Source organism: Lonchura striata, chromosome 13, assembly GCF_050655825.1.
Source record: "Lonchura striata isolate lonStrDom1 chromosome 13, ASM5065582v1, whole genome shotgun sequence".
Lineage (NCBI taxonomy): Eukaryota > Metazoa > Chordata > Aves > Passeriformes > Estrildidae > Lonchura > Lonchura striata.
Window position 1 is genome coordinate 3727983 of NC_140715.1, and position 14787 is coordinate 3742769.

A 14787-nucleotide genomic window follows, 5' to 3' on the forward strand; every position below is an offset into this window, starting at 1 on the left:
CGAACATGGACAGCAGCTGTTAACATTTGAATCACTGTTAATACAAAGTAGGTTGGCACCACAAGCTGAGGAGGATGGGTGGATGCTCAGGAGTCTGGAGCAGCAGAGCAGGTGCATGACAGAGCAGGAATCTTCCCCTTGCGAGGCAGAAATTTGCTGGATTCATGCAGAAGGAGACTGGAAATACAGAAGCAGATGATGAATCTTTTTTCATCTTCAATTTGTTCATTTATTTTGGCAGAATAGAGCCTTCCCCCATCCCTCACCTGTGCTGCATCTGGGGGAATTTTACCACACAGTTCCTGATGCTGGGATCTTCCCACTGGGATCCCCTGCCTGGGAGCAGCACTCAGCAGGTGGAACACCTGAGTCACAACTTCCTGTCACCCACAGGTTTCCCAGCCTCCCAACTCCCCTTTTTGTGGCTCACTTTGGGCACCTCCTGAGCCAGGGCAGGGCTGTGCTGCTCTCTGTGCAGCTCTTCCCTGCCCGATGCTCAGGAAAGGTTCCAGCACAAACATTTGGAAAATCCCCTGTGACTTCTTCTTTCCTTTCATTTGGCCTCCTGAGGGACACCACGTGCTTGCTATCCAGAGGTGTGCCAGGCATTTTGGGTCACAACTGGCAGAGGCTGTGCTCCCTGATCCAGATGTGGGGCATGAACCTTTCAGCGAGTTCTTGTGGAAAACACGACTCAGATCTCACCTTTGGCACCCAGGAGCAGCCACTTCTCCGGGCATGAGGGCTGGGCTGGCCTGGATGTGGGAATCTGGAGGAGGACATGGATGCCTCAAGTTTGAGCTTTTCTGTGTTTCAGATTCTGTGCTACTTTAGTGTGTGGGTCTGGGCTTCTTTTTATGGGATGCTGAGCTCTCTGCACAGAGCAGGGAGACAAAACAATTCCTGCTCCAGCTGGGCACCAAGGACAAATGATCCAAATCTCAGCCCAGGAGCACAAACACCGTGGGCTGGAGAGAGAAAAACAAGCAGGATGGGACTGCCTGGGCTGAAGCTGGAATGGGACAATGAACTCCAAGGTGCCAATGGAGCAGAACTGATCCCAGGGAGAGCCCCCGGGAACGCTCGTGCATTTTGGGGCCATTTTGGTTCATTTGGGTGCAGCCCTGGCTGGGCTCTTGTGCTGCCCAGGGTGGATCCATGAGGAGATCCTTTTAATAAATCCCTGTTTTATTCTTTAACTCTGTCCAGCCTCTGTTCTAGGTCAGCCTGCACAAGGCATCACCATGGATGGAAGTGCAGGAGGAACAGCCAAGTGAAATTTGGGAAGCGCTGGAGAAAAGGCAGCTTGGGGCTCTTGCTGTGAGCTGCCCTCGGTGCCCATCGAGGAGGATGCGGGTGGGCTCTGAGCAGCTCAGCCCTGCTCTCCATGCCAGGATGCTGCTGTGCAGGGTCCAGCCCAGCCCTGCCTCCTCGCAGATATTTTCCCCCTCTCGGCAGAGACCAAAGCCAGGAGTTCTCTCTGTGCTCGCAGCAGGGCGGTTTGGAGCAGGACAATCCCTGGGTCAGCCATCAAACAGCAGCATGTGAACCATCTGCTTCTCCGACTCCAGCACCCCGAGAAAAGCTGCTGGATTGGAAAAAGGATATTAATCTGAAAAGCACACAACAAAGCAACTGCAGGGTGTTCCTCCTCCTCCCCGAGCCAGATCGGGCGAGGGAAAGCTGATTACCATGACACACAGGAGCCCTGATCTAATATTCCACTTCAAGATTTGCAAATAATATGCCCATTAACATTCATTAGCTCTTTAAATAATACCATCCAGACCTTCCAGGCAAGGAGGAAAGGCCCCTTCGCCCAGGAATCAATCACCTAACAGCCTCTAATTGTGCGTTTTCCAGGGCTCCAGGAAGTTTCAATGAAAACAAGGCAGGACAGAAGAGCAAAGCTGGAGCTGTCACTGCTGGGAGCTCCCGGGATCCTGGCTAATTAACAGCTCCTCTTCGACAGCTCTCCAGTGGCAGGGTGCTGGGGAGGCTCCCTGCAGGAATGTGTCAAGGCACAGCACCCAAAATAACTCCAGTCCTGCAGCTCCTAGGGCAGCCTGCAGACACAAGTGCCAGGCAAAAGAGGAGGTGGTGCCATGCCTGTGGTGCCCCAGGAGGTGACATTTTGGGAATCCCACTTAATTCCCAGACATGGATAGGTCTGAGGGGTCTCCTGTGGAAGTCACGCCCTGGCAGAGGTGGAAAACTCCAGGTTTGACATCTGGGCATGGCCATGGAGCTGTGGTGCTCCTGCAACCCCACTGCTGTTTGTCAGCCGGGCTTTCTGCCCTCCCAGCCCTTCAGGAGGGAAAACTCCTCTGCCAGAGGCAAAGGGGAATCTGGGACAGGAACCTCCCCACTCTCTGGTCATACTGGCCTTGGATGCCCAAACCAGCTCCCTGGATAAATCCAATTTTCCAGCTTGCACTGCAAACTGCCCCAGCTGAGAGTGTCTGTATTCATCCCCTGCCAGGGACCTTGTCCTGTCACCTCTGTGTCCCATCTCCTCTGTGGCATCCCAGGCAGACTGGGAGCTGGAAGTGAGAGGCTCCACCACAGGAGCACAGAGAGGTGAAGCCACAGGGCTGCTTTTATCCTTGTGGAGATGATTCCCAAACCTGAATCACGGCAACAGGTCCTTGCAGGGTTGTGAATTCTGGGAATTACAGAGTGAAGAGCCCTGGGCAACATAGGGCAGGTGACCCATGAGCAGGCAGCTTCCAGGGGAGGGTGGTGGGGTGGAGAAGCAGTGCCACTGTCACCTTCTCTTGTCGGAATCTGAGGTATTGATGATCCTGAGATTGTAGAAAGTCTCTGTCTTTCAGCCCCGCTGCCAAAGCAGAAGCCATAATTGGTCTGTGCTGGTTCCAAGGTTGTTTATTCTGTTTATCTCTCACATGTTCTGCTGCCCTGCCCAGCTCTGTCCTGCAGGGCAGCGTGTGGGGCTCTGCCCTCAGTGGGATGTGACAAACATTAAATACCAGAAACTCCCTGGGCTGGATTTACAAGAACGTGCCAATATCTTTCACCCACGTTGGACAGTGTGTCCCCAGCCTGAACCAACAGAAAAATGCCAACACCACAGTGAGACATGGAGGGCATGAAGAAGGAGAAAAAGGACAAGGCACACCCAATTTCCTCCATCTTGTCCCCTTTGGACCCCTCATCTAGAATCCTAAAATTTTACTTTTTCACCTGTGCCACACTTAATTATTACTGATATCAAACACTCAGAGCTGGTAATTGATCCTGTAAGATTGAAAACTCTTTTGCATGGACAGAGATCACAGCCAGTGTCTCTGGGGGCTCTGTCCAGGGGGGTTCCTGACCCCTGCCAGGGTCCCAGGGCAGCCAGATGGAAGCTCTGGATTCCCACATTCTCTCAGCTGATTTCCACGGATGGCCACATCCCTCAGGTCACCTGCTGACCAGCAGGACCTGTCTCTAGCCCCAGCCTTGCTCTGAGCTGTGCTGAGCTCTTTGGACACACTGAACCCAAAACAACCCAACCTGTCAAGGAGAGAAACCTGGGCAGGATGAAAGGCTGGCCTAAGCCTGGTGAGCTGCTCCATCACAGCAGTGACCGGCTTGTCACCACCAAGCCCAGCTCTGAGTCACTCTGCCAGCACTCAGAAGAACTCTCAGGCACTGTAAAGCTCAAATTAATTGTCCACACAGGCACTCTGCATTTTCCTGGTGTGTTTTAGTGCTTTTAAAAGCAGCTACAGCACCAGATAAGTAGGTCCCTGTGCTCAAGGCCATGAGCAAGCCTGGAGGCATCGAGGGGGAGGGTCTGTGGCACATCCCCGTGTTCCTCAGGAAATGGCTCTGCTTGTCACAGATCTTACAGTCAGGGGAAAACACTTTGGGAAGGACACATTTTCCTGGAGAAGAGCGTTGCAGCTCTTCAGAGCTGCATTTAACCAGCCCCAAATGAGTTTGAGGCTGTTAAGAGACAACCCCCAGTGCTTTGTTTGCTCTGGGGGAGCAGGAGAAGGATGGGAACGGCCAAGGAGCTGCACCTCGCCAGGATTAGTGAGAACTCTGCCCCAAACAAGAGTATTCTGGAGCAAAGAGTGGACAGGAGGAATCCCTCCCAAGTGTGAAGGTGATATACAAAGAGAGAAGGGGACAAACCCTTTTTAAATGTGCAGATGATCACAGAGCAGCGGGGAAGTGCTCAGGAAAAGGAAATAGTTTGGTGTAAGTGCCTCTCTCTGTAGATATTGCAAAGAAATGCAAGAGCAGGATGAGCTTATGAGGGTGCTTAAAGGGCAGTGATCTGATGAAGAGGAGAAATGCAGAATTAATGTTCTCTCCTGGATTTCTCCACAAATTTACTACGCAAGATTTGGCTGGATCGCTCCACACCTCTGAGGGAAATTAAAGGGAATTTTCAGTGGCAGAGTGGAGCAGTGGTTGTTGCCATCACACTTTGATGTGGAAAACACAGTGGCCATCACTGCTCATGGAGAAAAGAAATAATTTTTACACTGGTCTTTCCCCAGTCCCAGTGTTAGGTCTGCCCTTTTGGAAGCAAGGTCTCCTCAACTTCCAGGGTGACAATTCCCACCCCAGACCCGCTCTCCATTATTGCTGAGCTCCCACTAATCCTCCCTGTTATCTCTCAGCAGCTCCCATCTCATTTATCCTACCAGCTTCCACAAACTTCTTTAATCTCAAACTCCTGTAAACTCGAGAAAAAATCCGATTTCTGTTATGTACTCCCCGTTCCCTCCTCCTGCACCTGTGTGAACATGGATAAAATCACTATTTAATAGTGCTGGTCAAGCCTGGCTGCTCCTTCTGGAGCCTCCTGCCAGCCCCTTTGGAGCAGCTATTAAAAGTTGGTGTGAAACTTGGGAATATTAAGGAAAGGAGGGAAGGATGGGAATGCCTGGAACAGCCTGTGGGCAGCCTCGTACCTGGAACTGCTGTGGGGGAGAAAAGAGGGAGATGGGATCCACCCAACAAGGTCTCAGAGTCTCCATCCCAGGAGTCTCCCACATTCCAAAGGCACTTGGACATGACCCAGCCCTTTCTGAGAGCTCCAAGAGGGGCTGGAGGGGTTCTTTTTTTGGGAGACAAGGAAATGCCATCCCACGGGAGCTGCTGCCCACCAGGATCCCTCATCCAGCTGCTCCAGCTGGCAGAGTCACGGAGGACGGGCACTGGCCAAAGCCAAGCCTGGGGTGCCTCTCCAGAGTGGGAAAAGCTCCACCTGGATCAGTTTCAGCAAGGTTAAATTTATCCCAGAACAAGCAGTCGAGCAGTTTTCAGCTCCTTTTCCCCACAGGTTTGGTTTGTTCCCCGTTCCTTCTGCAGTGCCTTGACTCACCAGCCTCTAATTACTGCCTGCAGATATAAACATGCACTTCTCCCTGGAAAAAAGTCCATTATTTTTCCCTAAAATGGAGGGCAGTTTGCAGCTGCTCGGGTAATGTGAACACTTGCAATATGTTATCAAAACAAGCTCTCCCCTCTCTGCTCTGAGGGAGCTGCAAACGGGGCTTCTGCACCAATTTTGGGAAGTTTTGTAGTCCCAGCCCCCAGTCTGAGGAGCACCAGACTCTGTAATTTTCCAGCACTAAAATCAGGGAGCCGGGGACAATTCCAGAGCAGAGTTAATCCCTCCTGCAGCCGTTTGGAGCAGGAGGGGAAGAGCAGAGGCATCAGGGAGCCCTTTCAGATTTCACAATTATCTCAAATCGCTGGAGCTCAGTCCCTGTGGAGCATCAGCAAACTCAAAGCCCAAAGGCAGAGGAACTTCAGACAAAAGGCAGTTCCCACCATGTCCTCACACCTTTCAAACATCAGTGCCCGCCACATTTCAAAGCTGCAATGATGATGGCTGGGTTAAACCACCTGCAACAAATCATCCTAAAGTAATTTCAGTATTAAAAAAATCCTTGTGTCATTGTTGGCCACGAATAAAAAGTTATGAGAGGAAAGGTTATTTTGAAAGCAAAATTATCATTGGGACTCTCCTTGATTAAATTCTTGCAGCATTTGAGGAGTCCTACTCCAGTTAAAGGCCTAATTTTTGACAAAATAGCACTTTGATAGGGAAAAAAATCTTCTAAAATGTAGCTGGCTCTAATGTTGGAGAACCCATAAAAGTGCAGGAAAATAAAGTGCTGGTATTAATTTTAATATATAACCTATTAAATAGAAGCAATAAAATGTTAAACAGAAATAAAATATTATATTATTATTATTAGCATAAGGAAGAACATCCAAAGCAGTGTTGGACATTCAGGAAAAGGTAATCCCAGGCTGGTTTGGGTTGGGAGGGAACTTCAAGCTCATCCAGTTCCATAGGTAGGGACACCTTCCACTATCCCAGGTTGCTCCAAGCTCTTGGCCACATCCAATTGCATCCCAACCAACCCTTCCCAATAATTTATCCCTGGGGGGTTGGTGGTGACACCAGGGAAGGGCCCCTTGCAGCCCCCGGGTGAAGTTTTGGAGCTGCTGTTGACCCTTGGGACACCCAGAGGTGTTTTCTGCTTGAGGATTGGGATTGGCACAGGGGTGAGACAGATCCCAGGGATGTTATGGCTGTGTTCCATATTAATTCCTAGCCCTGCTGTTATTGGAACTGGGATAATAACAGTTGGTTACATTTGATTAGACTGTTCAGGCTCTATTGGACCAACAGTAAATCCCTGGCTCCACAAAATGTTCCAATTCCAGCCATAATAACAATTGGGGTTTGACAGGCACGGGGAAGGGGCAGCCACAGCTCCTGACTCCCTGCAGACAGGGAGAAAGAAAATCCTCAGAGACCTTGTTATGGCTTTGAAATAGAGAATCCAGGGCAGGAGAATGTGTGGCCAGGGCAGGGAAGGGTGGCTGAGGACAGCCTGGGGTGGCTCCAGCCAGCAGGGCACAAGGCTGCTCCTCCCAGCAATCATTACTGGCCTGGGCCCCAATTAACAGCCATTCCAGCAGAACTTCAGCTGCACAATTAATTAGGGGTCAGAGACACTGGAGCTGTCTCACCCAAACTGAGGATGCTCCTCCTTTTGCATGCCCAGAGCGGCCAAAATGCAGCACGGGCTTTGTTCCCTGCCTGGGAAGGAGCAGGAGCTTCCAGGTGGGAATCTCATTTTAACCCCTCTGATCAGTGAGTGCCAGGAACCACAGGCACTTCCCAGGAGGGACTGACTAAACCCACATCCCTTGTTCTGCTCTCCTCTCCCTGGAGCACCAAACATCCCAGGGAAAGCCGGGGGAACAGCCATCAGCCCTTAAATCACATCCACAGCCTGCATCCCGTTAACTTCCTCTGCAATCCTGTTTAGGGAGTAAGACGTGGAGCAAGAACGTGACTTTCATATCACTTGGAGAGAAAATATTTGAATGCACTCCTGGTTTATCTTGGGAAGCCAGTCCCTGCCACTGCAGCTGGAGCTGGAGCTCTCCCTTCCCTGCTGGCTGCAGGTGATAAGCCCCACACGGAGCTGATCGTTGTGTCTCCTTTACCCAAGTGACAAGATGCCTCTTGGTGTCCAAATTCTCCTCTGGAAGCTCCTCCCTGAGTGATTTTCACCTGAGTGAAAGGCTTGTGAGGGACTTGGGAGCTCAGTGCTGTCCTGGATTTACAAGAAGAGGAGTTGCTGCGGGCTGGGAGCAATTCTGAGGTAGAGAACAGCCTGGAAGCCACCCCATCCTCAGCTTTCCTGGATTTCCCTGTTAATGGTTGTTCAGCACATCCGTTCTCAGTGACAAAACCCTGCTGGCATAAAAAAGCCCCAGCTGTGACCATGATGAGCCACCACGGCCTGGATGAGAGGTCCTGGTGTCCCACAAGGATCCCACACCAGGAAAAGCTTGGAGAGAGGCAAACCTTCAGCCCTGGGTGTGGGGGCTTTGTTAGGCACGGCCTGGGAGCTGGCAGGTAAAAAGCTCATCCAGAGAACAAGGAACTGCCTGGAGCAGAGGGTGGGATTTGCTCCCTGAGTGCCCCCAGGGTCATTTCAGGAAGTGTGGAAGTGTGGGTCTCAGATTCAGTCAAAGAGAGAAACTGAGAGTTTCTAGCCAGGCAGAAGCCTGGGAAAGAACTAGAGAAGAATATAAATAATTTTGTCTCTCTTGTTTTTCACATTGTTTATAGTTAAGTTCTATCACTGTGTGTCAGGCACTCTGCGCCAATGGTGGTGGGTTGTTTTCACTTCAGGACCAATAAGGTTGGTCCTCACAAAGCTCTGTATAAAAGAACAGTATATTTTGAATAAACCAGAGTTTTACTCTCAGCAGCCTTCTAGTCAAAGTCTCTTCATTCCCTTCCTGCCTCAACAGCAACATGGAAGGAAGAGTTGAGGGATTCTCCAATCCCATGGGTCTGGGATGGAGCCTTCCCTGAGGTGTTCTCTGCAGGATTTGATTGATCCTGCTGGAATGAGGTTGATCCCAGTGGAATGAGGCTTAGAGGGCCCTGGAATGGAGCCCCGAGCCCTCAGTGCTGCTCCCACTTCCAGGGGATGTGGGGCAGGGCAGGCACAGCTGGAATGCTAGAAACAAATTCCTGGGCTGATGGTGAGGGATCTGAACCTGCCAGAGGCTCCTCCAGCACTGCAGGTCCAGCTCAGCCTGCCTGGGGAGCTGCAGGATAACGTGGATTAACTGATTTAATTCCTAATATCCATGTTTCAACAACCACAGTTAAACCCCCCCCATTTGACATGTTCCAAGCATGTTTGGGTGGCCTGTGTTTCATTCAGTGTAACTTCTTATTTTCTTGGTTCATTCTGTTTTGCCTAATAAAGTGCTTTCATTTACCTTCATTTCCATATTGTACTGTAGCTAAAGAACAGAGATAAAGAGAGCTAGGAGAAACTTGGAATAGATAATAGGTTAATTAAAACAGCTTCCCTGGTATGTGGTTTATAACATATTGTTCTCACGGAAGCAACAATCTGGTGAACTGCTCTGGATAGGTAATTCCAACTTCCAGCTGCCTTTAATGAGTGTGTCCTGTAAAAGGGCTGGGAATTGTGCTGGATAAGCAGGCTCCCTTTCCCAGGCAGATTTGAGTGGCTTTGTATTAAATCCGTACCCAGTTTTCTCTCCCCATCCACTAAAAACAATTTATGTTGTCATGGGAATTTATCCACTGCACACCCACCCACCCTCTGCTGTCACCAGGACCTGTGGGAAGCACCTCGTGTGGAAAAGACACATTCCCAGTGCCTCCCTTTCCTAAAAGAAGTTTGGATCAGGTGGGATACCCTGGAGAGAGGGCAAATCACTGCTCCGGGCAGAAGGAGCTGGAGGGACAGGATGGGTGGGATCAGGGTTGGGATGCTGGGGCTGGGAACCTGCAAACCTGTCAGGGATCCCACAGCGAGGGACAGGGGTCGAGGAGCCAGGCCTGGGAGAGAGTGGGAAGAGCTGGGATGAGAAGTGGCTGCTGCAATCCCAAAATCCATTAAGCACTTGCCTAAACCAAGTCTAGAATCAAGGATCTGCCTGCAGGGACACCCTGGGCACGGGAAGAGCTGTTAATAACCCTTTGGTTATTATCTCTCATCTAATATTTAGGGTGGATCTTTTCAATATGTGGAAGTCTGCGCAATCCCATCCCAAAGCTTTGGACAGCTCTGGATCTGTGTTCCACCAGCCTGGAGCAGGCAGAGGTGCCTCTGTGGGTCACTTTTTTAGTCTTTTGGGTCCCTTTTCTAAACCTCTGGCTGTGACCTCCCAAAGAAAATTGGTTTGGCAGGTACTGGGACGTGCCTCTCTCCCCACGGGGAAAATCCAGCTCCGTTTGAGCCGGAGATGAGGGCTCTGAAATTCAGCTTCCTGATGTGTCCTTGTGCCCTGTGAACCATTGCAGCAGCCCTCCAGAATCCTGGATCCCTGCAGGAATGTCCTGGATTCCAATTGGAGCCCACCTGTGATGGGAGGGGGGTGGGATGCACACCTGCATCCAGGTAGCCCCCAGGAATCAGGCAGTGCTCTCTGCAGGGAGCAAAACAGGACCAAAATCTCCCCTCAAAGCGAGCCGAGAAAAAGAGAGAAATAACAGGGAGCTCTGGTTTATTTCTCAGTTCCAGGTGATTTAAGTAATTGGAAAATCATAGTTGTGAAACAACTCTTTGCAGAGCATCATAATCAGCAGCACAGCTCAGCGGGGCCTAAGTGCTGCAGAGAGACTTTAAAGACCCCCTGAGCAATGAGCTTTTGGGGGAGCTGTGTCATTTGGAGATGGCATCTCTGGGAACAGCAGTTCCCAGCAAAAATATCCAGTCTGCAGCACCAGAAGGATGCAGAGATTCAGGGAATGCTTGGGAGACTTTGCCAGCTTGCTGGCAGCCCCCATCCTGCCCAGGTCCTGCTGCTGCAGGAACACAAACTGCAAATTAGCCCTGACATTTCCACGGTGCAAAGAAAACTGTGAGCACGTGGCTGCTCGTCCCCACCACTCTGGGAGCTTTGGGAAAGCTCTGTGGGCTCGGAGGAGGAGGGAGCTGGCTGCTCCCAGGAGTGCAGCCAAGCCAGGCTCAAGTGCCACCTCCATCGGGGCCCTGTGTCCCCAAGTGAGGCATTCGGATCACGCAAAAGCCCCTCCACATTATTAATTTTGACTCAGTGCTTTGAGTTCTGCTCTGAGCAATCCATAATCTCCAACCAAATAATCATAAAGGCCCTGCTGGCCTTGAAACATATGTCTCTGACAAGAGCAATAAACCTATTTATTGCTATTGTGGCCACTGCAGAAGAGCTCATGCGATGTGAGTGTGAGATTTCCTCGGAAAGGGAGCCAGGCCTGGCATTAACTAAATAAAAATATTACTCTAAAGATCTACTGATCATGTATGTGGGCATTTAAATATCAGAGATAGTTACAGCCGTGAAGGCTGGGAGAGGGGGAAAAAAAGCCCATAAAATGAGATTAAGACAGAAGGATGGAAGCTGCTGCCATAAAAGTAACTCAATAAACGAGGCGCCGAGCTCGAGCCTGCACATCCACCACCATAAACCCAGGGATACAGCAGGATCAGGACACAAAAGCTCCAGGAAGAGGAAAATGTTTCTTTAGCAGCCACAGGTTTGGCTGAAATGCCCCAGCCAGTGGAGCAGGGCACCAATTTGAGAGCTTTAGGAGCAGCCAGGGTCTATCTGTGGTGCTCAGTGGAGCAGAGCAGGCACTGCCCCAGAGGTTCTCAAGCAATAAATGGATTGGAGCAGTGATGATAACGTGTTTGCAGGAGAAAATTGCCTATATTGAGGCAGTGTCATGCTAGAACTCCCCAACAATAACAGGCAGGCTCAGAAAGAGGCAAAGGAACAGATTGGGGGAGATTTTCTGGCTTTTAAGGGAAATTAAACAAGATGGAAACACACTGAAAGAGAGCTGCACAAAAAGAGAGGAGCAGCATGGGCTCCACTGGGGTGTCCTGAGATATTTAACAACACAAATGGGGACAGGACCAAACAAGTTTTATGGCCTGAGCTCCTCTCCACTGCTACATAAAAATCAAGAGACTCGTGGAAATGGAGTTAATTCACCATTGCATATGCAGAGAGAACAGTTGTAATAAAAGGAAATGTGCTCCTTGGCTGCTATTTATTTTTCAAATGTTCCCACTAAAATCCTGGGGACAACAGCAGCAGGAGTGCAGGAGGACACTTGTCGTGGTTTGACACGGAAAGATAATTTTTCCCGGAAAGAAGAGGTCAATTTAGATATTGACCAATTGAAAGTAGACACGCCTCTGAGAACACAGAGGGGTTGAAAGCAGAATTCCCAGGGGAACTCGCTCTTTTTGGTTCCGGTCAGCGTGCAGTGCAAACCTTCCCCCGCCCAGCCACGAGCTGGGTGGGGGAGGGGAAGCCCCATGGCCTGATGGAGGTAACTCCGAAGGGTGGAAGGACTGGAACCGGGCTGGCCCCTGCAGATGGAAGGGTGGAAAAAATCTGGGATGTCTCCATTTCCCCCCCCCAGAGTTCCTCTCCCGAGAGGGAGAGAGAAAGCCGCAAGAAAGGAGGAGCGGGGGGAGCTGCAAAGTGCCCAGTTGTGTGGGAGTTGCTGGATGTCCGGGCATCGAGCCATCCTGGGAGTTCGGACTTTTAACCCTTCCTTGAGAAATGAAAGCTTTGTGAATTTTCCTTTCCCCTCCTCGGTTTGAAAGAGAGGAAGAGGGACACCTTAGACCCTGGGATGGGATGTTGGAAGGAGGAATTCTGGATGGGAGGGGGACAAAGAGTGGCTTTTGGCTGGACTTTTCCGTGTTAGCCACAACCTGAACCAAATCTTCTCCTTCAAGAAGGACTGTGTTTTGAGAAGATGCCAGTGAGTCAAGAGACCTGCTTCAGCTGAGAAAAAGACAAAAGTGGAGTGAACAAAAAAAAGGTTAGGGGGTTTGTGGTGGCGCCCCCTTTCCTTGGAAAGGAAAGAGAAGAGAAGAGAAGAAGATCTCTGTTCTTGAGCCCTCGGCCCCAGGGGAAAATGGGGGGGACTGTGGTCCCAAACAATGAAAAACTGAACTGTTGTTTTCTCCCCTCTTGACAGGGCATCCTTGAAAGGAAAAATCCTAAAGGCAGTCTGACCATCCATGCATTGGTGGTGAAAGCACTGTGCATGGAAAAGAGAAGGGTCACCATGGCAAACTTTTTCTCCGGGCGGTGCCATGTGTGACATGGAAACACAGGATGTGAAGCTGTGTTTCTTGGGGGGGGTCTGTGGCACAGGAGAGACTCTGTTCCCTCAATGGACTGAGTATCGATTGCTTGGAGGGTGGAAACCTGATTGGGGTCCAGATTGTGTCTCACTGTGATTTGTTGAAGTTGGGTGGTGGGGGGAGGAATGTTTTGCAAGGTTTTCATTTGGATCTTTGTGTGTTTTTTTTTTTTCCTTCTTTAGTTTTCTCTTTTCTTTTGTAGTAGTAGTTTAATAAAGTTTTTTTCCTGTTATCAAGCTTAGGCCTACTTTGCTCTATTCTAGATTCCACTTCACAGCATTCCAGGTAGGGATCACATTTTCATGGGGGCACTGGCCTTGTGCCAGTGTCAAACCATGACATTTGGTTCCCTGACCGGGAAAAGATAAGATAAGATCAGATAAGATAAGATAAGATGGTGATAAGGTGTATGCTGTGAAATGGGATCAGGAGGAATAAGAGCAAAGCATGTGTTGGGTTTTGAGATGAATTGGGGTGGAGATTTAGTGTAAATTGCTGTTTTATGTAGAATGTGTTGAATGTAATTTTGATAATGATTTTTTTTTCTTTTGTAGTCTGTGTTCTCAGAGGCGAAGGGTGGAATGTCGTGGTTTGACACGGAAAGATAATTTTTCCCGGAAAGAAGAGGTCAATTTAGATATTGACCAATTGAAAGTAGACACGCCTCTGAGAACACAGAGGGGTTGAAAGCAGAATTCCCAGGGGAACTCGCTCTTTTTGGTTCCGGTCAGCGTGCAGTGCAAACCTTCCCCCGCCCAGCCACGAGCTGGGTGGGGGAGGGGAAGCCCCATGGCCTGATGGAGGTAACTCCGAAGGGTGGAAGGACTGGAACCGGGCTGGCCCCTGCAGATGGAAGGGTGGAAAAAATCTGGGATGTCTCCATTTCCCCCCCCCAGAGTTCCTCTCCCGAGAGGGAGAGAGAAAGCCGCAAGAAAGGAGGAGCGGGGGGAGCTGCAAAGTGCCCAGTTGTGTGGGAGTTGCTGGATGTCCGGGCATCGAGCCATCCTGGGAGTTCGGACTTTTAACCCTTCCTTGAGAAATGAAAGCTTTGTGAATTTTCCTTTCCCCTCCTCGGTTTGAAAGAGAGGAAGAGGGACACCTTAGACCCTGGGATGGGATGTTGGAAGGAGGAATTCTGGATGGGAGGGGGACAAAGAGTGGCTTTTGGCTGGACTTTTCCGTGTTAGCCACAACCTGAACCAAATCTTCTCCTTCAAGAAAGACTGTGTTTTGAAAAGATGCCAGTGAGTCAAGAGACCTGCTTCAGCTGAGAAAAAGACAAAAGTGGAGTAAACAAAAAAAAGGTTAGGGGGTTTGTGGTGGCGCCCCCTTTCCTTGGAAAGGAAAGAGAAGAGAAGAGAAAAAGATCTCTGTTCTTGAGCCCTCGGCCCCAGGGGAAAATGGGGGGGACTGTGGTCCCAAACAATGAAAAACTGAACTGTTGTTTTCTCCCCTCTTGACAGGGCATCCTTGAAAGGAAAAATCCTAAAAGCAGTCTGACCATCCATGCATTGGTGGTGAAAGCACTGTGCATGGAAAAGAGAAGAGTCACCATGGCAAACTTTTTCTCCGGGCGGTGCCATGTGTGACATGGAAACACAGGATGTGAAGCTGTGTTTCTTGGGGGGGGTCTGTGGCACAGGAGAAACTCTGTTCCCTCAATGGACTGAGTATCGATTGCTTGGAGGGTGGAAACCTGATTGAGGTCCAGATTGTGTCTCACTGTGATTTATTGAAGTTGGGTGGTGGGGGGAGGAATGTTTTGCAAGGTTTTCATTTAGATCTTTGTGTGTTTTTTTTTTTTCCTTCTTTAGTTTTCTCTTTTCTTTTGTAGTAGTAGTTTAATAAAGTTTTTTTCCTGTTATCAAGCTTAGGCCTACTTTGCTCTATTCTAAATTCCACTTCACAGCATTCCAGATAGGAATCACATTTTCATGAAAGCACTGGCCTTGTGCCAGTGTCAAACCATGACAACACTCCAGACTTTTATGGGGGGGGGAAGAATGAAATCAGAAGTGAAGGGAGAACAGAAGAAATGAAACAAATGGGATTGCCCTTGGGAAAAAAAAGTACAGGATCAATGCCAGGC

At 49.8% G+C, this 14787-nt stretch overlaps 1 long non-coding RNA gene across 1 annotated transcript; it reads left to right on the forward strand.

Moving 5' to 3' along the window:
* The first annotated feature begins 11652 nt into the window (after window positions 1-11652).
* On the forward strand, window positions 11653-14566 carry LOC146766113 (uncharacterized). The gene is made up of 2 exons (XR_014958258.1): window positions 11653-11869; window positions 12530-14566. It is a non-coding gene; the product is annotated as an uncharacterized LOC146766113 (long non-coding RNA).
* Window positions 14567-14787: the final 221 nt, after the last annotated feature.